General features: G+C 41.8%; 1 protein-coding gene and 1 pseudogene across 3 annotated transcripts in view; both read left to right on the forward strand.

Moving 5' to 3' along the window:
• CMTM8 (CKLF like MARVEL transmembrane domain containing 8) overlaps positions 1–23,459 on the forward strand; it is a 134,310-nt gene that overhangs the window by 4,116 nt on the left and 106,735 nt on the right. The gene's annotated exons all lie outside the window — the stretch shown is intronic.
• Positions 76–21,722, forward strand: LOC106634554 (keratin, type I cytoskeletal 18-like; annotated as a pseudogene).

Here is a 23,459-nt window from a genome sequence, read left to right on the forward strand (position 1 = left end):
TCCCAAAGTGCAAGACTCTAAACAAGGTCCAAGAAACTCGGGCTGTCCTGGGAGGAATGGGTTGTGATCCTCAGGATGTCTTGCTGTGGGAGAAATTCAGCTTGTTGGGTCCTCTCGGTGGCGGCGGCAGATCCTGGGAGCAGGAAGCTTGGCTTAGCGGCTATTGAGTTTGTGTTGAGTGTCAGAGACACCTGGTGCCTTTCTCACCTGATCTCCACGTGGATGGCCTCCTCCCTGAAAATAAAGCTTCCTAAGATCAGGGGAAGAGGAAAGGGCTTCTTTCTTTTCCTAATTATCTCCCTGGTAGTAACATTGAGGTGAGTCAGGAAAATTTTACTGAATAAAATCTGAGTGCCATAACCTATTTTAGGACCAAAGAGGTCTTTTGCATGGTGCTGTGCACATCCTGGTTTAGGCTCAGAACATTCCTGGGAAGGAGGCAGGGCATGGGCGTTCTTCTCTTCTTTGGAGGGCATAGAGGCTGAAAACTCACGTGATCTTCCCAGAAGTCCCAGCCAGTCCTTCATAGCTGAGAAAGGACTGGAGTCCTGTCAGCAGCTAGAGGTGGTCAGTTTGAGTCTTCTTCGTGTACCAGGATCTTGTCAAGCCCTTTAGATGTCCCCATACCCTCGTGTAATCCAACGACCGCCCTCCCCTGTGAAGGCCTAGAGAGGGGACGTAAATCACACCGGTGGATGGTGAAGCATGGATTCAAACCCAGGCCTGCCTTTCTGCAGGGCCGTGCTCATAACTGCAAGCAGTTGAGACAGCTTCCAGCTGCCCCAGCAGTGCCCCTCTGTCATCTCTCACAGACTTTTGTTAAATATTTGGGAATTGAGTGGGAGTTAGAGAATGGGCACACCATCATGGTGCAGAAGTGACTGAAGACCTGGGCGGTTCCTTTGAGAAACCTGAAGTAAATCTTGTGTACCTCAAGTAGCTTGCTTGCTCCCCCAGTCTCAGATACCACCCGGACCTGCTCTATGAAGCCCCTGGTGGTCATAATGCACATAAGGTATGAGAAGTGTTGGCTTAGCTCCTCTCCCAGCTGGTTCCCTCAGCGAGTATTGAGGACTTCAGGAGACTCAAAAGCTGAAGGTATTGGAATCGCCTTGCAGGGCCTGGCTTTTAGGAGTTCAACAAATATTTGCTGTGCAAATGAAGGAGTTGGCAGGCTCCTCTGCTTCAGCAGCGCAAACAAAAGCTAAAATGACGGAGATGGGCCTTCTACCTTGGGGTGGATTTGGGCCAGGCATGAAGTGTAACGCCTTTGGGTTTTTTTCTGATTTATTATCAATGTGCTCTGTGTACTGCGCTTTTTCAGGAAATACAAAAGTGAAAGAAATGTAAATGGCCCACAATCCCATTACTAGAAATAATCACTGTTGACATGTTAGCATGTATCCTTTTAGATTTTATTAAGCGTTTTGAAAAAGATGGGAAAACATGTAAGCAAAATCACCCTTATTACTACTATAGTTTTTATTTTTGACAGAGCTAATTATGCACCTTTTTTGTTTGTTTTGTTTTCTTTTGAGACAGGGTTTTGCTCTGTCTCCCAGGCTGGGGTGCAGTGGCACCATCATAGCTCACTGCCGCCTTGACCTCTTGGGCTCAAGCGATCTTCCCATCTCAGCCTCCCAAGTAGCTGAGACCACAGGCATGCACCAACACACTTGGATAATTTTTAATTTTTTTCTAGGGACGGGGTCTCTCTGTGTTGCCCAGGCTGCTCTGAAACTCCTAGGCTCAAGCAATCCTCCTGCCTCGGCCTCCTAAGGTGCTGGGATTGTAGGCATGAACCACTGTGCCCCACCTTATGCACATATTTTAAAGATTCGGTCCTACAGGCAGAAATATAAGTTTCTCCCACTGTCTTCATCTCTTTGAGCTCTAAACAACGTGTTTATAATGCTGTTTATTGGTGTTCCCTCACCCACCCAGTCGTAGACATTATCCATTGCCTTTCTACTCTGAAAGATGAGGCTTTAGCTGGGATGCCCTCTTCCCTGCCTCCAATTATACATACCCTCTTCCTGTCTCCCAATATAGGTCCAAACACTTCTGATGGTTCAACTTAGGAATTTTCAGCTTTACAGATGTTGTAAAAGCAGTATGCATTCAGTAGAAATCATACTTCGAATTTTGAATTTTGGTCTTTTCCCAGGCTAGTGATATTCGGTAGATATTTTTTCATGATGCTGGTCAGCTCTCAGCCACCCACGCCATCACCAGCGCAAACCACCCATCCTCTCCAGCATGCTGTGCTGCCGGGTGATTCTGCCAGCTATAGGCTAACCTAAGTGTTCTGAGCACGTTTAAGATAGGCTAGGCTCAGCTATGATGTTTGGTAGGCTAGGGGTATTAAATGCATTTTTGACTTCGGATACTTTCCACTTAGGATGGGTTTATCAGGATGTAACCTCATTGTTAAGTCAAGGGGCATCTGTATAGTCTTCAGGTGATTTGGGTTAGATCAGCAGCCAGTGTTGACCTATGACACTGTAAACACCACTTACAACTGACCCACTGAGTAGACTATGAATGCTTGTCCTTTCCTGCCCAATTTCTTGTTTGCCCTGGTGTTAGTAATTCTCTTTTCTCATTTCATAATTTCTCCAGATATTTAGTCACTAATTTAACCCTAGTTGTTTAAGTCTCCTATCAAGAAGCTGAGAGACATCGGGTATTCTGTCAGAATCGTCTTCATGACTGGCCTCTCTGGGAGCCTCTGGCCTGGTGGCCTGCACACAGCTGGCCGACTGGGCTCTCCTGTACCATCACTCTGAAGATTCTCTTCCTTTCTTTCCTGGGTTGGATCCTCTGCTTCCCATGTCCAGTGTCCTCTGTCTTGCTTTGCTCCCACTGGGGGGACACACAGCCTCTTGTAGTTTTCTAAGAAAGCATGCATGTGGAAATGGAAATTTGCACCTTTCAGAATAGCTTGATTCTATACACAATTCCTAGTTCAACTAGGTAGAGAGTGTTAGACTGAAAATGTTTTTCTTCAGAATTTAAAATGTATTTTTTTATTGTCCTTTAGCTATTCTGATTTAATTTTGTTTTGTTTTGTTTTGTTTGAGACAGTGTCTTACTCTGTCACCAGGCTGGAGTGCAGTGGTATGATCACAGTGCAACCTACCCCTCCTGGGCTCAAGTGATCCTCCCACCTCAGCCTCCCAAGCAGCTGTGACCACAGGCATGGGCCACCATGCCTGGCGGATGATTTTTTTGTATTTTTTGTAGAGACAGGGTTTCGCCATGTTGCTCAGGCTGGTCTCGAACTCCTGAACTCAAGTGATCTGCCCACCTCGGCCTCCCAAAGTGCTGGGATTATAGGCGTGGGCCACTGCACCCGGCTGTAAAAATTTTTATTTCAATTATTTATCTCCCTCTACCCCCCAACTTCTGGAAATGTGTTGAACCTTCTTTTTCCCAGAGATCTAAAATATCACAATGATGTGCCTTCATATGAGTGTGTTTTCTCCCAGTGTACTGGGCACCTGGTGTGTTCTCTCAAATAAGGAAAATTCACGTAAGTTTCAGGAGACTCCTCCCCATTTTTACAAAGGTATTTTAGTAAACAAAATACAATTTTTTTTTTTTTTTGAGACAGAGTCTGGTTCAGTTGCCCAGGCTGGAGTGCAGTGGGTCTCATAATGTCACTCAGGCTGGAATTGCAGTAGTGCAATCCCAGCTCACTGCAACCTCTGCCTCCTGGGTTCAGGCAATTCTGGTGCCTTAGCCTCCCAAGTAGCTGGGATTATAGGCGTGCACCACCACGCCTACCTAATTTTTTGTATTTTTCATAGAGACAGGGTTTCGCCATGTTGGCTGGGCTGGTCTCGAATTCCTGACCTCAAGTGATCCACCTGTCTCAGCCTCCCAAAGTGCTGGGATTACAGGTGTGAGCCACCTCACCTAACCAAAATAAAATGATAGCTCTCTTAAAAGTTTATAAAAATAAACATTTATACATTGTTGGTCAGGCGTGGTGGTTCACACCTGCAGTCCCAGCACTTTGGGAGGCTGAGGCCAGCAGATTGCCTGAGCCCAGGAGTTTGAGACCAGCCCAGCCAACATGGCGAAACCCCATCTCTACTGAAAACACAAAAATTAGCCCAGCATGGTGGTGGGCATCTGTAGTCTCAGCTACTCGGGAGGCTGGGGCGGAAGCATCATTTGACCCCAGGAGGTCGAGGTTGCAGTGAGCTGGGATTGTGCCACTGCATTCCAACCTGGGTAACATTGTGAGACCCTGTCTCACAAAAAAAAAAAAAAAAAAAAAAAATCACATTCTTTTAAAAGTATAGGTTGCGAGTGTATCCTCGGACACATTTTTGGATAATTGTCTTCTCTTCTCAGCTGCAGTCCACTCAGACTGACTTTTACATTGCGAATTCAGGAAGGCAGTACAGCTCACTGTGGTTGAATGCATTTGACCTGTGTTCAGTTTCTGGTTCTGCTCTTCACCATGTACAGTGTGAGCCATTCTTTCAATTCGAAAGTATCTCATAGAGTTGTCAGGACCCAAACGACACAGCTGTGCATGAAATGCTTAGCAAAATACCCTGGATTACTCTTCAGTTATCTCCTTCTCTCATTGATGCCTCTCTTCAGCTTCCAGTTTTGCTGTTTTGCTTCCAGCCTTTTCCTTTGGTATATTTTAACTCCAGCAAATGCCAGACAGAGAATTAATGGTTTCTCTGCCAAGATATTATAGCAGCAGGGATGAGTATTCAAGCATCTTCCAGTTCATGGTAGACCAACTTTGAATTCACTCCTGATCAACATAGCTGCCCCCTGCCCCGCCCCGACAAGTACGTGAGGAGAGGGAGCTGTGGAAGATCAGGTCCAGGGAGCTAGAAGGTTTGATAGTTTCTGGCTGCAGAACCACCTGCACTTGCCCTGCACACCAACCAAGACCTTACCTAAGGAGTTTTTTTGAGACAGAGTCTCACTGTGTCACCCAGGCTGGAGAGTGCAGTGGCACAATCATAGCTCACTGCAACCTGGAACTCCTGGGCTCGAACAATCCTCCCGCCACAGTCTCCTGAGGAACTGGGATTACAGACATGCACTGCCAATTCCCAGCTAATTTTTTGTTTAGAAACGGGGGTCTCACTGTGTTGCCTAGGCTAGCCTTGAGCTCCTGGCCTCAAGCAGTTCTCCTCCTTAGGCCTCCAAAAACACTGGGATTGCAGGCATGAGCCGTTGCGGCCAGAAGATTTTTGTTTAATTCGAATTTTCTCTTTCCATTTTCTCAGTTCTTTCTAAAACTCCTTTTATACTTTTTTCTTTGCATATATTTTCTCATGATTTTTTTCTAACTGATCCGTGATATGCTGTTTGCTTTTACTATGCCGTGAACATTTTTCAGGGTCTTGGACCTTTTGAATTATTACCGTTTTCTGTCGTAAAGGAGTACCATACCTGGTTTCCCCAGTTTTCTATTTTAAAACTAATGTGTTTCTAGGGTTTACTAGCATAACCAGTGCTGTAGCAATCTTTTTCTTTGTCTGTCTTTCCACATTTGTCCAGTGCTTTTCTTGAGGAAAAGTTCCTTGAGGTAGAATTGTTGGGCTAAAGGGTATATAAATCTAAGGGTTTTGTGACATAGTCTGAAGTTATCTTCCCCAAAGTTCTACTGGTTGAAACTGTCATCAGTAGTATGAGCCTTTTAAACTAAAAATACTTTTAAAAAATTCCAAATGTTAATGATCACCTTAAATAACGTACTGTGTTTTATTGATTATAATGGGTAGTTTTTGTTCATGTTTTAATATCTGAATCAGGATACTGCTTATAATTGATGGTTTCTTGGATGTCATGAAATATGGACCCATTGATTCTTTATCTGGGGATACAGGAGTGTGTCTGTTTCAAACCTTTGCAATCCCATTCCTGAGACTAAGATATACCTACCCCCAGAAAAATGCTACTTTCTGCCTTGTGAAAACAAAATACTGAGACAAAGAATTACTAAGAACCTGACTTCCTGCCTGAACCTGGGGAAATGAAATAATGCAGAGAACAAAACAGTGTTTTTTCAAATCACTTGTCAAAATCGCTTGCTCTGGCTTTGGGGGCGAGTGGTAGTAGCTGTACCTATTAAAACACTCAAGGCTGTGCCAATGTAACATCATGTGGAAACCAAATCATGGTAGTTTCCTTCCTTTTAAAGTTTTATAACAAGCTAGAAGCAATCCAGTACTTGACCTGTGAATTGTAGGATGCTGTGATCTCATAACTATTACAAGTACTTGAAGAATGAAAGTGATTTGTAAGAATCTTAGTAAATTGTGCCCTTCCTGTTATTGATGACTTTGAAATGAATTATAGTATCCATGTAATAATGTTAGGTCACCTTTTATTTATTTACTGTCTTGAGCAAACTTAGTTGGGGAAGGATAAATAGGGTTTACTGAGAGTTGGAATTTTAATTATTCTGTTGCCCTGTTGAGTTCCTTTAAAAAATAGTGAACATAGTTTCCATTTCATAAAAGCAGTACCCGACATTTGTAGAAAAAACTTTTATTTATTATTATGATTACTTTGAGATAGAGTCTTGTTCTGTCCCCCAGGCTGGAGTGCAGTGGCGTGATCTTAGCTCACTGCAACCTTAGCTCACTGCAACCTCTTACTCTCAGGTTCAAGCGATGCTCATGCCTCAGCCTCCTGAGTAACTGGGTTTACAGGTATGCACACCACTGTGCCTGGCCAATTTTTGTATTTTTAGTAGAGACAGGGTTTCACGAAGTTAGCTAGGCTGGCCTCGAACTCCTGGCCTCAGGTGATCCACCCACCTTGGCCTCACAGTTGTTCCAGAATTTAAGTTATATATTATCTGTAATTGTTTTTTAAAGCATACTCTCTTGTAAACTACTCTTTTTGTTTCCTGCTGTGACCATCTGTGCTGGATACCTTCCATTTGTCCTTCACATTCCCTCTCCACCCTGATCCTGCATGGACTTATTAAGGGCCCCCCTGCCATCTGATGTCCCACTGGCCGCATCTACTGGTGTCATCAGCATGAGGCTGTTGGGTGAGAGGAGAGCAGGTTCTGGACATTCATTCCCCAGGGTTCCTCCCTGCTGGGTCTCTGCTGGTTGTCTGCGTCCCTCCACAGAAGACAGGCTACCTAGCAGCTCTCGGCACACTGCTTTTTTCCCTGAGTTTGATAACTATTCGCTCACCGCTGCTTCTGATTGCCAAGTACTGCCCTATAGCTTGTGGTTTTCCTGTACCCTGCTTTATAAACAACACCCTTATTAAACCCTACTAAGATTACCCAATCTGAATGTGCCTGCTTTCCTGCTGAGACCTGATATATTACCTGTTTTCATCAATGATTAATTTCTCATGGCATTCATAATGGCCACATAGTATTCCATAAATATCCAGGCTCCTACTGTTCAATGTATGTTTATTTCCTCCTTTTACCAGTTCCATAACATCTTTTAAGCTAAATCTTTCTGGATGTTCTTTAGTGTTTTCTGAGGATGATTACTTAGAATTGATAAGAGGGTATATGAATCTTCTTTAAAGATAAGTTTATTGGCTGGGCATAGTGGCTCATGCCTGTAATCCCAGCACTTTGGGAGGCTGAGGCAGGAGGATCACCTGAGGTCAGGAGTTCAAGAGCAGCCTGGCCAACATAACAAAACTCATCTCTACTAAAAATACAAAAATCAGCTGGGCGTAGTGGCAGGCACCTGTAATCCCAGCTACTCTGGAGACTGAGGCAGGAGAATCGCTTGAACCTGGGAGGCAGAGGTTGCAGTGAGCCGAGATTGCACCGCTGCACTCTAACCTGCGTGACAGAGTGAGACTATGTCCCAAAAAATAAAAATTAAAAAGAGATAAGTTTATTAAGATATACAGTAAATCCACATTGTTTAGTGTAGAGTTCTATGAGTTTTGGCATTTGTGTTTTTGAAAAATAGCTTTATTGAGATATAATTACATATAAAATTGATCTTTTTAAAGTCTACAACTCAGGGGTTTTTAGGATATTCACAGAGTTGTATAATTATCACCACTGTCTTATTTTAGAATTTTTTTTCCCCTGAGATGGAGTCTCACTCTTTCGCCCAGGCTGGAGGGCGGTGGCACAATCTCAGCTCACTGCAACTTCCGCCTCCCAGGTTCAAAAGTTCACCTGCATCAGTGTCCTGAGTAGCTGGGATTACAGGCGGGCGCCACCACACCTGGCTAATTTTTTCTTTTTTTTTTTCTGAATTTTTAGCAGAGATGGAGTTTCACCATGTTGGCTAGGCTGGTCTCAAACTCCTGACCTCAAGTGATCCACCCACCTCGACCTCCCAAAGTGCTGAGATTACAGGCGCGCACCACCACGCCCAGCTAATTTTTGTATTTTTAGTAGAGATGAGGTTTCACCATGTTGGCCAGGCTGGTTTCGAACTCCTGGCCTCAAGTGATCCATCCATCTAGGCCTCCCAAAGAGATGAGATTATAGGCGTGAGCCACCAGACCCAGCTGAATATTTTCTCTTTTAAAAATATTTTGAAATGTCTTCCTACTGTCACTACCCTTATTCAAGGAACATTTTCATCCCTCAAAAACAACCTCATCCCTATTAGTAGTCACTCCCCATTCCTCCCTTCCCTCAACCTTTGGTAACGACCAAGTTACTTTCTATCTTTATGAATTTGCCTATTCTGGACATTTCACATAAATGGAATCCTATGTGGCCCTTTTGGTCTGACTTAATTCACTTAGCATCATGTTTTTAAGGGTCATCCCTGTTGTAGTATGTATCAGTACTTCATTATTTTTAAATTGTCAAATATTTTAATGATGTATACATTATTTTATTTACTCATCAGTTGATGGAGTTATAATAGGTACTTCGTGTTCATGTTTTAATATCTGAATCAGGGTGCAGCTTATAATGGATGCCAAATTCATATACTGCTAAAACAAACAAAAACCTGGCAGCTGGGATTTCAATCTGGATTCTGTTGCATCTATAGATCAATTTGGTGAGTACTGCCATCATAACAAAATGAAGTCTTATAACCTATGAACATGGGATGTTCATATTGCCTATTACGAATAATGCTGCTGTGAACTTTCATGTATAAGCTTTTCTTTTTGACACACAGTCTCACTTTGTTGCCCAGGCTGGGGTGCAGTAGCGCGATCTTGGCTCACTGCAACCTCCGCCTCCCCAGTTTAAGCAATTCTCCTGCCTCAGCCTCCTGAGTAGCTGGGATTACAGGCACCCGCCACCACACCTGGCTCATTTTTGTGTTGTTTTAGTAGAAACTGGGTTTCACCACATTGGCCAGGTTGGTCTCGAACTCCTGACCTCAGGTGATCCACCTGCCTCGGCCTCCCAAAGTGCTGGGATTACAGGCATGAGCCACCACACCTGGCCCAAGTTTTTTTTTTTTTAATTAAAAGTGTTTTTTTTTAGAGACATGATCTCACTCTGTTGCCAGCCTGTAGTGCAGTGGCATCATCATAACTCATTGTAACCACAAACTCCTGGGCTTGAGCCCAGGCCTCCAAGTAGCTAGGACTACAGGTGTGGGCCACTATGCCTGGCTAATTGTTTAATTTTTTGTAGAGACAGGGTCTTGAACTCCTGGCCTAAAGTGATCCTCCCACCTTGGCCTCTCACAGTACTGGATTACAGTCATGGCCCACTCTGCCCAGCCCATGTATGAGCTTTTATGTGTACATGTGTTTTCAGTCCTCTTGAGCATTTAGCAAGGAATGGAGTTACTGGGTAATGTGGAATCTTTTTTTTTTTTTTTTTTTTTTTTTGATACGGAGTCTCACGCTTTCGCCCAGGCCGCACTGCAGGCCTGGACTCCCAAAGGTAATGTGGAATCTTTATGTTTAATATTGAAGTGGCTCAGTGTGGTGGCTCACGCCTGTAATCCCACCACTTTGGGAGGTCAAGGCAGGCAGATCGCTTGAGCCCAGGAGTTCAAGACCAGCCTAGGCAACATGGTGGAACCCCATTTCTACAAAAAATAGAAAAAATTAGCTGGGCACGGTGGTGTGTGCCTGTAGTCCCAGCTACTCGGGAGGCTGAAGTTGGGGGATCACTTGAGCCAGGGAAGTTGAAGCTGCAGTGAGCTGAGATTGTGCCACTGCACTCCAGCCTGGGCGACAAAGTAAGATCCTACCTCAAAAAATGAAAAAAAAAAAAAAAATTGAAGCACTGCTAGACTGTTTCCAAAGGGACTATACTGCTTTACAATCCCTGCTGCAACATGAGAGTTCTAATTCTTCACATCCTCATCAAGACTTATTTTCTTTGATTCTGACCATCCTAGTGAATGTGAGATCGTATCTCATTGTGGTTTGGGTTTGCATTTTCATCATGACTAATGATATTGAGCAATCTTCATGTGCTTAGTGGTCATTTGTACATTTTCTTCAGAGAGCTGACTATTCAAATCCTTTGCCCATTTTAAAAATGGGTTAATTTGTCTTTTATTGTTGAGTTGTACAAGTTCTTTATACATTCTGGGATAAATCCCTTATCAGACATATGATTTGAAAGTATTTTTCTCCCATTCTGTCTGTTATCTTTTCACTTTTCTAGACGATGTCCTTAGAAGTACAAAGTTTCTTAATTTTGAAAAAGTCCAATTTTTATAGTTTTTCTTTTGTCTTTTGTGCTTTTGATGTCATATCTGAGAAGGCTTTGACTAATCCAGGGTCACAAAGATATACTCTCTATTTTCTTCTAAAAGTTGTAGGTCTTATATTTAGGTCTGTGATTCATTTTGAGTTCATTTTTGTATATGATGTGAGGGAAGGGTTTAACCTCAATCTTTCACATATGGATATCAATTGTCCCAGCACCATTTGTTAAAAGACTGTTTTTCTCCCATTGAATTATCTTGGCACTCTTGTTGAAAATCAAATGATCATAAATATAATGGTTTATTTCTGGATTCTCAGTTATATTTGATTGACGCACATCTCTACTCTTATGCCAGTACCATGCTGTATTGATTACTGTAACTTTGTAGTAAGTTTTGAAATTCAAAATGCGAGTCCTCCAACTTGGTTCTTTTTTAAAGTTGTTTTGGCTATTCTGGGCCCCTTGCATTTCCAAATAAATTTTAGGATCAGCTTGTCATATAGTACCAAAACAAACTACCAAAAACCTGGCAGCTGGGATTTCAGTCTGGATTCTGTTGAATCTATAGATCAATTTGGTGAGTACTGCCATCATAACAAGATCAAGTCTTATAATTTATGAACATGGGATGTCTTTATGTCTATTTAGGTCTTCTCTAATTTCTTTCAACAATGTTTTGTAGTTTTCAGTATACATGTCTTGCCCTTCTTTTGTTAAATTTATTTCTAAGTATTTTATTCTTTTTGATGCTATTTTATTTCTTTTTGATGGCAGTATTTTCTTAAGTTCATGTTTGGATTGTTCAGTGCCAGGTTATAGAACTCCAATTGAGTTCTTTTTTATTTCTTTCTTTTATTTTATATAAAAAATTTATGCAAAAAAATTATAGGGTTTCACCATGTTGCCCAGGCTGGTCTCGAACCCCTGAGCTCAAATGATCCACCTGTCTCGGCCTCCCAAATTGCTGGGATTACATCCGTCAGCCATCATGCCCAGCCTCCAAATAAGTTCTATATCCTTTCTCTGGTATTCTATAACTTTGTTGACCTAATTTACTAGTTCTAATAATTATTTTGTGGTTCCACATATGTTTTTAAGGCTTTTGGTGTTGCTGCCAAAGTTATACAAAAAAGTTCATACCAGTTTGCATCCTAATGGTGTTTCAGCATATAACAAGATTTGTTTCTGCAAATACTCAAATTTTCTTTTGATATTTGCCAACTTGTTTGGGGTGGGAGATATTTGGAATAATAAAAACCAATTTGGCATGGGCACCAACTGGTCAGAGAGAACACCAGCTATAAATAATATTCAGGGGAGCCTGAACATGTGAAAAAGAGCAAATTGTTTTTATTTGCATTTCTGTGATCATTAAAGTTGAACATTTTAAATATGCTTATTAGACATCTATTTTTAATTAATTCATTCATTTTTTTTGAGACAGGGTCTCACTCTGTTGCCCAGGCTGGAGTGCAGTGGTGTGATCATTGCTTACTGCAGCCTCAACCTCCTGGGCTCAGGTGATCCTCCCACCTCAGCCTCCCAAGTAACTGGGACTACAGACACATGCCGTCACACCCTGCTAATTTTTTGTATTTTTGGTGGAGACAAGGTTTCGCCATGTTGCCCAGATTGGTCTTGAACTCCTGGGCTCAAGCAGTCCACCTGCCTCAGCCTCCCAAAATGCTAGGATTACATGCCTAAGCCACCATGCCCAGCCACATCTGTTGCTTTTTATTATTATTCATGCCACTTTTTTTGTCAGAAATTCTAATTTGTGTGAAATCTAAACTGTTATCTTCCTTTAGCCTTCTGGGCATTAGTTAGCTAAACAGGGCTTCCCAAGCCACAAGGTTACACAAATATTTGAAGAAAATATAGGGGAATTTTTTTTTTTTTAATATTTACTTTTTTGGTTGGGTGTGGTGGCTTACACCTGTAATCCTAGCATTTTGGGAGGCTGAGGCAGGCAGATGGCTTGAGCTCAGGAGTTCAAGACTAGTCTGGGCAACATGATGAAACCCCGTCTCTACAAAAAACACAAAAATTAGCTGGTCATGGTGGCATGTGCCTGTAGTCCCAGCTACTTGGGAGGCTGAGGTGGGAGGATGGCTTGAGCCCAGGAAGTGGAGGTTGCAGTGAGCCATGACCGTGCTGTCACTGCACTCCAGCCTGGGCAACAGAGCCAGACCCTGTCTCAGAAAAAATAAAGAAAATATTTACTGTCTTAAATTTTAAGAAGTCTTTTTGTGTGTATAATGTAAGAATTTTACTTCTTTACCCAAGTGGATATCCAGTTGCGTCACTATTAATCATATTTTATTTCCTTATATGCAGAACTATTTCTTAACCCTATTTTGTTCTATTCCTGTGTGAATTCCCAGTCCCTTTTAATTATTATAGTGTTATCGTGTATTTTAATATTCAATAGGGTAAGCCATACAAAATTTTCTATTTCTTTGCTATCGCTGTATACTTATACTAACATTCAAGGTGATTTTTAGAATCAATGTGTCTTAAATTCCATTTCAACTTGGATTGTGATTTCATTATATTTATAAACTAATTTGAGGAGTTGACTTTCTGATGCCAAATCTTACCATCTGGGAATGTTTTATCTCTTCATTTATTCAGGTTATTTTATGTTCTTAAAGTGCTGATTTTTTTCCAGATGAATCTTAGGCATTTCTTACTCAGTTTTAAGTATTTTCAATTTTTGATAAGTGGGATTTGTCAAAAATGAATTGGATTTCACTCATTTCTGATTATTTGTGATTTATAAGAAAGCTGTTAATTTTTAAATTTTGGTCTTGTGTGTAGCTATCTCGAGTTATTCTCATACTTTTTGAATATGGGTGGTTTTCATTTTCTTTTTATACTTTTTTCCATTATTGCATAGGCTAAGATTGCCAATATAATGTCAAATAATTGGGATGATGTAGATATCCTTGGCTTGCTCATAACTTTAATTGGATATTTCCAGTATTATGATAGTACAGTTTTAACTGTAGGGTCTGTTATTCTTTATTGAGTTAAGGAAGGGAAGTTAACTGTGTACCCTTTTTAATTAGGAGTGATTTGAGCAGTATGAATGGGAATGGACCTAGGAGATAGGATTGTTTTGGTGGGGAAGTGCTTTTTATTGAGGTGATCATTTGAGGTTTGTTTACTTCAATTGGCTAATGTAGTGAATTGTATTAGGAAACCTAATGTTGAATTATTCTTGTACTCTTGGGATAACCTCTACTTAGTTGTATTATTTTGATAAACTATTGAATTTAAATGTTTTTTACTCTTGGATTTGATTTATTAATATCACATCTAGGGATATCGTGGCTATGTGCATATGTAAAATCAGCCTTAGTTTCCTTTGCTATATTCCATTTTGTCTGATTCTAATCCTGTCAGACCAGCTTTTTTGTAGCATTTATTTATTTTCTTGTCCCTTTATCTTTTTTTTTTTTTTTTTGGAGACAAAGTCTTACTCTGTCGCCCAGGCTGGAGTGCAGTTGGTGCAATCTTGGCCCACTGCAACCTTTGCCTCTAAGGTTCAAGTGATTCTCCTGCCTCAGCCTCCCTAGTAGCTGGGATTACAGTCGTCCGCCATCATGCCCGGCTAATTATTTTTGTATTTTTATTTTAGTAGCGACAGGGTTTCACCATGCTAGCCAGGCTGGTCTCAAACTCCTGACCTCAGGTGATCCACCTACCTCAGCCTCCCAAAGTGCTGGGATTACAGGCGTGAGCCACCATGCCTGGCCTCTTCATCTTTTTAAACTAATCGTGGTAATTTATTTTCACCATGCATTTCTCCAATTTCTTTTTCAAGAGACCAGGTCTTGCTATGTTGCCCAAGCTGGAGTGCAGTGGCTGTTCACAGGTATTAGTTCACATAGTACACTTCAGCTTTGAACTAATGACCTCAGACAATCCTCCCACCTCAGCCTCCCAAGTAGCTGGGACTGCAGGTGAGCACTAATGTGCCCAGCTTGTCCCTTTATGTTTTTATTTTTTTCAGGGGGGAGGATGGAGTTTCATGCTTGTTGCCCAGGCTGGAGTGCAATGGCACAATCTCAGCTCACTGCAACCTCTGCCTCCCAGGTTCAAGTGATCCTCCTGCCTCAGCCTCCCAAGTAGCTGGGATCACAGGTGCACACCACCATGCCCAGCTAATTTTTGTATTTTTAGTAGAAATGGTGTTTTACCATGTTGGCCAGGCTGGTCTCGAACTCCTGACCTCAGGTAATCCACCCACCTCGGTCTCCCAAAATGCTGGGATTACAGGTGTGAGCCACTGCACCCGGCCTTGTCCCTTTATTTTTTAATTGAGTGGGATTTGTATAACATAAAATTAACCAGTTTAAAATGAACAATTGAGTGGCATTTACTACATTTACAATGTTGTACAATTGCCACTTCTAATTCCAAAACACTTCATGTTCTCCAAAAGGAAACACCCCTTTTATTTTTTACCTTTCCTTGTCATCTTGTTATAAGTACATCTTCTATATGTATCATATAGTTAGATTTTATTTGTATACCCAGTCTGAGAACTTGTCTTTCAATATGGAAATTTAACACATTTATATTTATTGTGATTATTTAGAATTCTTAGTTTTCCTTATTTTTTCCTCTAGTGATTGAAAGTTATAAATTCTATTTTGTTTGGAGTTACTTTAAAATTTTTACCCCAAATTTTAAGCTCATAATTTTCTAAATATCCAAATAATTAATCATGATATATAATTATATGATTCCATTCAAAAGACAATACTTTCCTCCTTACCTATTCCTGGCCACTTACTTTGTGTCAGCCAACTTTCTCTGGATTAAAAACAAAAATGACAGCTTTATTGAGATACAGTTTACATACTGTAAAGTTCACCCATTCAAAGTATACAACTAAGTGGCTTTTAGAATATTCATAGCATTGTACAATCGTCACTACAACTACTTTTAGAACATTTTCATTACCCTAAAAAGAAACCCCATACCCACTAACATATATTCTCCATTTCTTCCCAAATCCTCCCTCCACCAGCCCTAGTCAGCTACTAATCTACTGTCTGTCTCTATAAATTTGCCTATTTTGGACATTTCCTATAAAGGGAGTCCTATAATATATGGTCTTCTTTGACTTATTTTTGTGGCTTCTTTCACTTAGCATAGTATTTTCAAGATTTACCCATGTTGTGGCATGTATCAGTATTTCATTTCTTTTTTTTTAACCAGCTAATAGTCCATTGTGTAGAAGTACCACATTTTATTCATCTGTTCATGGACATTTGTTTGTTTCTGCCTTTTGACTATTATTAATAATGCTGTTAAGAATATTTATGTAGAAGGTTTTGTGTGGATATATATTTTTATTTCTCTTGAATATATTTCATGCTGTTAAGAGTGGAACCGCTATCATCATATGGTAACTCTCCATTTAACTTTTTGAGGAACTGCCAGACTATTTTTCAAAGTGTGCGTGCCATTTTACAATCCCTGTACTACTTTTTAAAAAATGATTTCTTAGGAATCATTGCTTGGCAGTCATCTTAAGATTCCCACCCATATTACTGAACAACTATTTAGACTTAACCACAAATTTAAATTTGTTCGCACTATTACTTTTCATGTTATTTTTTGTGTCACGTACTTTCTTCATTTTTCATTTTGCTGGAGGTACCTTTTTGAGTAATTATTTTAGAAAGGGTTTGAAAGTGGTAAACTTTTTGAGTCATTGCACATCCATTTCATCTTTCTTTTACCTTCATACTTGAATAATAATTTGGTTAGTATAAAGCTATAGATCTCAAAATTTCTTTTCATTAATTTTTACTCAGTTATTTTTTTGGAGGGATGAGGACAGGATCTCACCCTGCCACCCAGGATGGAGTGCAGTGACATGATCTTGGCTCACTGCAGCCTCAACATCCACAGGCTCAGGTGATCCTCCCACTTCAGCCTCCCAAGTAGCTGGGACTACAGGTACTTGCCACCATGCCCAGCTAATTTTTTTGTATTTTTTGTAGAGACAGGATTTCACCGCATTGCCCAGTCTGGTCTCAAACTCTTCGGCTCAAGCAATATGCCTGCGTTGGCCTCCCAAAGTGCTGGGGTTACAGGTATGAGCCACCGTGCCCAGCCAAGAAAATTTTTTAAAATTAATTCTTTGAGGATATTTTTCCATTGTCTTCTAACATCCAGTGTTTTTTGTTTTTTGGTTTGTTTTTTTGTTATTAGGGTGTCACTCTGTCACCTAGGCTGGAATGCTGTGGCTCAAACATGGCTCAATGCAGCCTCAGCCTCCTGTGCAGGTGGGACCACAGGTGTGCACCACCACGCCTGGATAATTTTTTTTATTTTTTGTAGAGGTAGGAGTCTCACTTTGTTGCCCAGGCGGGTCTCCAATTCCTGGACTCAAGCAAGCCTTCTGCCTCGGCTTCCCAGAGTGCTGGGATTACAGGTGTAAGTCACTGTACCTGGCTGCATTCAGTGTTGTTAATAAGAGACTTGATGGTCTGGTAGTATCTAAACAGGCCTGTTAGGCTCAGTACCTCCCAGACCTTGTCCATTCATGAATGTGCATTCCCACAGACTTCGTTACAGCAGAGTCTTCCGTGAATGATGTCTTGCACTACTACCCATGCAAATGTAGCACTGGTGGTGTAGCAATAAATTGTAGGTGAAATGGGAGTGTGTTATACAGAAGAAATGGCTTATGAAAGGCAGTTTTGTAACCATGTAAGATAATTATAGGGAAGTTTCTTCAGGTTGATGTGGTTTGGAATAAAAGATTGTTAAAGCCTTCCTTCGAGTTTCCCAAGTCCTGGTGGGATCTCTCCCTGCCCTCACTCTAATCTGGGAGGACTTAGGGAGACAAAGTTCCTTCTCTCAAGACAGCTCTAGCCTGATATTTCCTGGTGTTCCCTGCTGAGAATATATTCCTTGCATCTATTGCAGTAAACTGTAACTTCTATAATGTTTGTCAGAGGGCTAGCTTTCACTGGGCTTCAAATCCACTCCTCTGTGGGAATCAGGTTCTCTTTTCCTTTTAAGTAACTAAATGGTCTTTTTCCCTCCCTAGAACCTTTTGAAATTGTTTCCCTATCTTTAGGGATCTATGATGATATCTCCCTAGATACCACTGTATGTCTGGAAGAAGCATGATCTCAGATCACTGCAACCTCTGCTTCCTGGGTTCAAGCAATTCTATTTCCCAGTAGCTGGGATTACAGGCATGGCCACTATGCCCGGCTAATTTGTGTATTGTTGTTAGAGACGGGTTTTTGCCATGTTGGCCCAGCTGGTCTCAAACTCCTGACCTCAAGTGATTCACCCACCTCAGCCTCCCAAAGTGCTGGGATTACAGGAGTGAGCCACAACACTGGAAAGGCATTCTTTATTTGTCCTCCTTGCCACTTTTTGGGCTCTTTATAAGTACTATACAAATCTAGCTTTGGCATAGGGAGATTTCTCTTATTTTCTGCATTCGTTCTTTGTTTTCTCCATTAAAGGAATCTTTATTCAATCCAGGAGTTCCAGGAGAGATTAAACTGTCTTCAATATCTCCTAATTTTTGTTTCATATTTCTCTTTGCACTTTGCAAATAGTGTAATTTTCTAGAAAAATTACACTTTAAGCCCAAATTCAAATTTCCAGTTAAGTATGCTCTGCCTTTCAACCCATCTATTGCTTTATTATGGCTTTAATAGTTTTAATTCCCAACAATTAGTCATTCTAAAATGTTTGCTTTTAGTCTGATCTCTTTTTTATTGAATCACTTTAAGGATCTTGAGTGTATTTTCTTTGTTTACCAAGAGACCACTTCTGCTTGTTGAATCTGTTGCTTCTCCTGTGCTGTTTTCTTCAGTCATTTGGTGATTAATGGTTGTCCATGTTTGTAATAGTAGATGAGATGACTGGAGACTGTTTGCTTAGCTTAAGTGAGAATCCCTGTACCTCGGCAGTGAATACAGGTTTTCATCGTGTGATATGCATCTGGTGGTTTTTCAGAGGAAGGGAAATATTGACAGGGCTGGGAGGGGGAAACTAGGGGTAGTGGGGCTGCATGGGCTTTCTTAAGATGTGTGCAAATAGCTTATTGAAGCATCTGGAAATCTCAAATCTTTATCCTGGGGGCTATTTCCAGAAGTCACTGCTGGAGGGAGGGGGAAGATAATTAACTCGGTAGTTTCTAAGCCTTTAAATGTACTCCTTAGCAGATTACCCTTAACTCATTCCCTCTCCACCTTTTGTTATTGCTTCTAATCTTTGGTTTATCTAGGGGTCTGTTTGGAGGCCTGATTTTTTCAGTAGGTCTTTTATTTTCTGCTCCAGAGCTGCAGACAAGAAACTCCCTTGCTTATCATTAGTTTGTTCTCAAGTGCCTTCCAGGAAGTTCTCACTGCTTCAGACTGCTGTTGCTGCTTTCTAGCTTTTCAGCACTACTACGTATTTTTTTAATTTGGGAGTGGGAGACGTTTCAGTGGAATTTGGGAAGGATAAAGAGGTCCTAGCTACAAAGAAGTTCAGTAGTTTTGTTATTCACTTATAGACATTTTAAACATATATAAGGAATAATGACCCTCTTTCTGTGTTGTGAATATTTTTTCTAGCTTATCCCTTAGTTTTATTTACAGTGCTTTGTTTTTTTGTTTTGTTTTGGTTTTTTTGCGATAGTCTTGCTCTGTCACCCAGGCTGGAGTGCAGTGGCATCATCACAGTTCACTAAAGCCTCGACCTCCCAGGCTCAAGTGAGCCTCTCACTTTAGCCTCCTGAGTAGCTGGGACTACAGGCATGTGCCACCATGCCTGGCTGATTTTTTAAATTTTTTGTGGAAATGGGGTCTCAGTTTGGTGCCCAGGCTGTTCTCAAACTTCTGGGCTCAAGCAGTCCTCCTGCTTTGGCCTCCCAAAGTGCCATAGTGACTTTATTTACAAAATCTAAAGTTTATCTTCAAATCTCTTAGTCTTACTGTTTTCCCCACGTTGGGTGTCATCCTTAGAAAGTACTATCTCACTACATGTCGGCAAAGCCTGAGTTCTGTCCCCTCGCTTCCCCACCCCACTGCCCCCGGACAGCGTGAGCTTCACCACTCGTTCCACCTTCTCCTCCAACTACCAGTCCGTGGGCTCTGTCCAGGGGCCCAGCTACTGGCATCCAGCCAGTCAGCAGTGCAGCCAGCATCTATGCAGGCGCCGGAGGGCGGGGGGGGCTCTGGTTCCCGGATCGCCATGTCCTGCTCTACCAGCTTCCAGGGTGGCATGGGGTCCGGGGACCTGGCCGCAGGGACGGCCAGGGGTCTGGCAGGAATGGGAGGCATCCAGAACGGGAAGGAGACCACGCAAAGCCTGAACGACTGCCTGGCCTCCTACCTGGACAAAGTGAAGAGCCTGGAGACCGTGAACCGGAGGCTGGAGAGCAAAATCCCCTGAAGGGACCCCAGGTCAGAGACTGGGCCATTACTTCAAGACCATCAAAGACCTGAGGGCTCAGATCTTCTCAAATACTGTGGACAATGCCCGCATTGTTCTGCAGATTGACAATGCCTGTCTTGCTGCTGATGACTTTAGAGTCAAGTATGAAACAGAACTGGCCATGTGCCAGTCTTTGGAGAATGACATTCATGGGCTCTTCAAGGTCATTGATGACACCAATGTCACTCAGCTGCAGCTGGAGACAGAGATTGAGGCTCTCAAGGAGGAGCTGCTCTTCATGAAGAAGAACCATGAAGAGGAAGTAAAAGGCCTACAAGCCCAGATTGCCAGCTCTGGGTTGACCGTGGAGGTAGATGCCCCCAAATCTCAGGACCTTGCCAAGATCATGGCAGACATCCAGGCCCAATATGACGAGCTGGCTCGGAAGAACTGAGAGGAGCTGGACAAGTACTGGTCTCAGCAGATTGAGGAGAGACCACAGTGGTCACCACACAGTCCGCCGAGGTTGGAGCTGCTGAGATGCCGCTCACGGAGCTGAGACGTGCAGTCCAGTCCTTGGAGATTGACCTGGACTCCATGAGAAATGTGAAGGCCAGCCTGGAGAACAGCCTGAGGGAGGTGGAGGCCCGCTACACCCTGCAGATAGAGCAGCTCAACGGGATCCTGCTGCACCTGGAGTCAGAGCTGGCACTGACCCAGGCAGAGGGACAGCACCAGGCCCAGGAGTACAAGGCCCTGCTGAACATCAAGGTCAAGCTGGAGGCTGAGATCGCCAGCTACCATCGCCTGTTGGAAGATGGCGAGGACTTCAATCTTGGTGATGCCCTGGACAGCAGCAACTCCATGCAAACCATCCAAAAGACCACCACCTGCCGGAGAGTGGATGGCAAAGTGGTGTCTGAGACCAACGACACCAAAGTTCTGAGACATTAAGCCAGCAGAAGCAGGGTACCCTTTGGGGATCAGGAGGCCAATAAAAAGTTCAGAGGTCATTGGAAAAAAAAAGTATTATCTCGCTAACAAAGCTAAATATAATGAACTATATGTTAATATTTTGCCTATATTTTTCATGTGCTTTAAAATATTTAACTTTAATATTGAAATGCATTTCAGCAGAAATATAAAGTTGGGCTCTAATTTTGTTTTCAAATGTCTACTCAGTTGTCCCAACATTTCATATTGGTAAATTCATTGTACATTCCCTTACCTGGATTGCTTTCTGTTTTTCATTTACTACTTGTATGTGCTTGGGTTCAACTGTATACTTTCTAGTCTGTTCTACTCTTTGTTTCCATGTTTTAATACCTGTAGTTCTAGATTACATGTTAACATCTGATAGGATAATCTATCTCAGCTGTGATTTTTTTAAAGTTTTTTTTTTTTTCCCCCTATTTTCACATGTTTATATGTTTCTTCTTCAAGTTGACCTTTATAATTTTTTTTACAGTCACTGCTGGTGCCTCCTTTCCTTTGTTAGATTATATTGGATTTTTATATAACACATAGATTAATTTTGGGAAAATCATTTTATACTACTCTAGTTCCTAAAAGGGAAACTTTTCAGCTATTTCTTTGTCTCAGGTTATGTCTTAGTATTGATTCTTAAGCTCCTCAAGGTCTTTCCCAGTCTAAAATGCTATGAAGGTTGGATACAGTGGCTCATGCCTGTAACCCCAGCACTTTGGGAGGCCAAAGCCAGAGGATTGCTTGAGGCCAGGAGTTTGAGACCACACTGAGCAACATAGCGAGACCATGTCTCTACAAAAAATTTAAAAATGAGCCAGGTATGGTGGTGCATGACTGTAGTCCCAGATACTTGGGAGGCTGAGGCAGGAGGATTGCCTGGGCGACAGAGTGAGACTGTGTCCATCTCAAAAAAAAAAAAAGAAGAAAAACTAAGAAAACAAAATGCTATGAGTTTTACAGTGCAAGTTAATAATACATATCTTGTTTATTGTCATAAAAATGTGTTAAATATTTACTGTGTGCCAGAATCTGTGTCTAGGCCTTAGAATATAGTGGTAAATAGCACCTTTCTATGTTTATTTAAACAAATGATCAATTATAGGAATTAAGACATGTAAAGAAAAATATGCTTAAAAACATATTAAATTATAGTAGGAAAAACTCAAGTTTTCAAATTTGAGGTGAAATTCAAGAGGCATTTCTTCCTTGTAGGCATTTGGTCCTTTATTCACCCCATAGAGAGAGTTAAATCTAAAATTTGACAGGAAAATACCATTTGTTTGTTTGTTTGTTTTTGCTAAGATTTATGAGTAGCACTGTTTCTAGGAAGGTGCCCGTACTTTTCCTTAGATGAGCACTCTACCATTTAAAGGGTTTTGACGTTCATTATCTCAGTTGATAATAAACCAGTCCCAGGTTGTGGGGAATCCCTCCTTTCTTTCATTTCCACTTCTAGTTGAGCCATGATTTGAGGAAACAGTTCTTAAATAACACATGAATGAGTCAACCACACCCTTGTGGAGTTCAGCGTGAAACAAATGCCATCTGATTGCTTGTCCATCCTCTGTACACACCCATGAGATTCATGGTGCCAGCCTAGTAATATGTCCCTTTCATGGGAAAGTAGAATGTTCATTGTCTTAGAGTTCAACTGAAGATGACAATCTACTGTAGCTGGTTGAAGCTGGAAGGGATTTATTATGCATCACTAGTTGGCTTCCAAAATTTTTGGTAGGGTTGGAGGAGCAGGCTCTAGGCTGAGCTTCCAGGAGCACCTACTGGAATCATACCATGGAACTGGCCTGCCATCAGAAGGAAGGTGAGGAAGCAGGATCTACTCTCATGTCTGCTGGGTCCTGGATGTCCATTGTCCCCATTGCGAGTCATGATATCACGTGGCTGCCCCCTGACTTGCCTCTCAACACCACGAAGCAAGGAATGGGACGCTGGGATTTCAGTTTTCTGTGGACTGCCACAGAAAAACAAGTACCTTCTTGGCTATGTCTGCCAGCAGGAACAAAGAGGCATCCAAAGCATGTCCTTTGGGCCATGGTGTTGTCTTTTTCCTTCTAAGTCTAGGATGGGTGTGTCTGCTGAAGCTACATCATTGTGTGGAACCTGAGCTGTGGTCCAGCTTTCCAGCCTCTAGTGAGCAGTAAGGCACACTGCAAGGGGAATGTGGCAGAGGTGAGTGGATCCACATGGAGTATTTACTACATCCACTTCATTGGATTCTACCTGGGTCACTGTGTTGGAGGTGGAAGGCCACCTGTGATTTGTGTTGCTTCTAAAACATTCTAAGGACTTGCCCTATTTCAGTTAAGACACACTTTGATTTCTGGCTATGCAACCTTTACAACTGACCTGATACTTCCTGAACTTCCATCTGTAATAATGAGAAAGATAATGACGATGTCACATGTTAGTAGAA

The sequence above is a fragment of the Pan paniscus genome, chromosome 2 (assembly GCF_029289425.2).
Source record: "Pan paniscus chromosome 2, NHGRI_mPanPan1-v2.0_pri, whole genome shotgun sequence".
Classification (NCBI taxonomy): domain Eukaryota; kingdom Metazoa; phylum Chordata; class Mammalia; order Primates; family Hominidae; genus Pan; species Pan paniscus.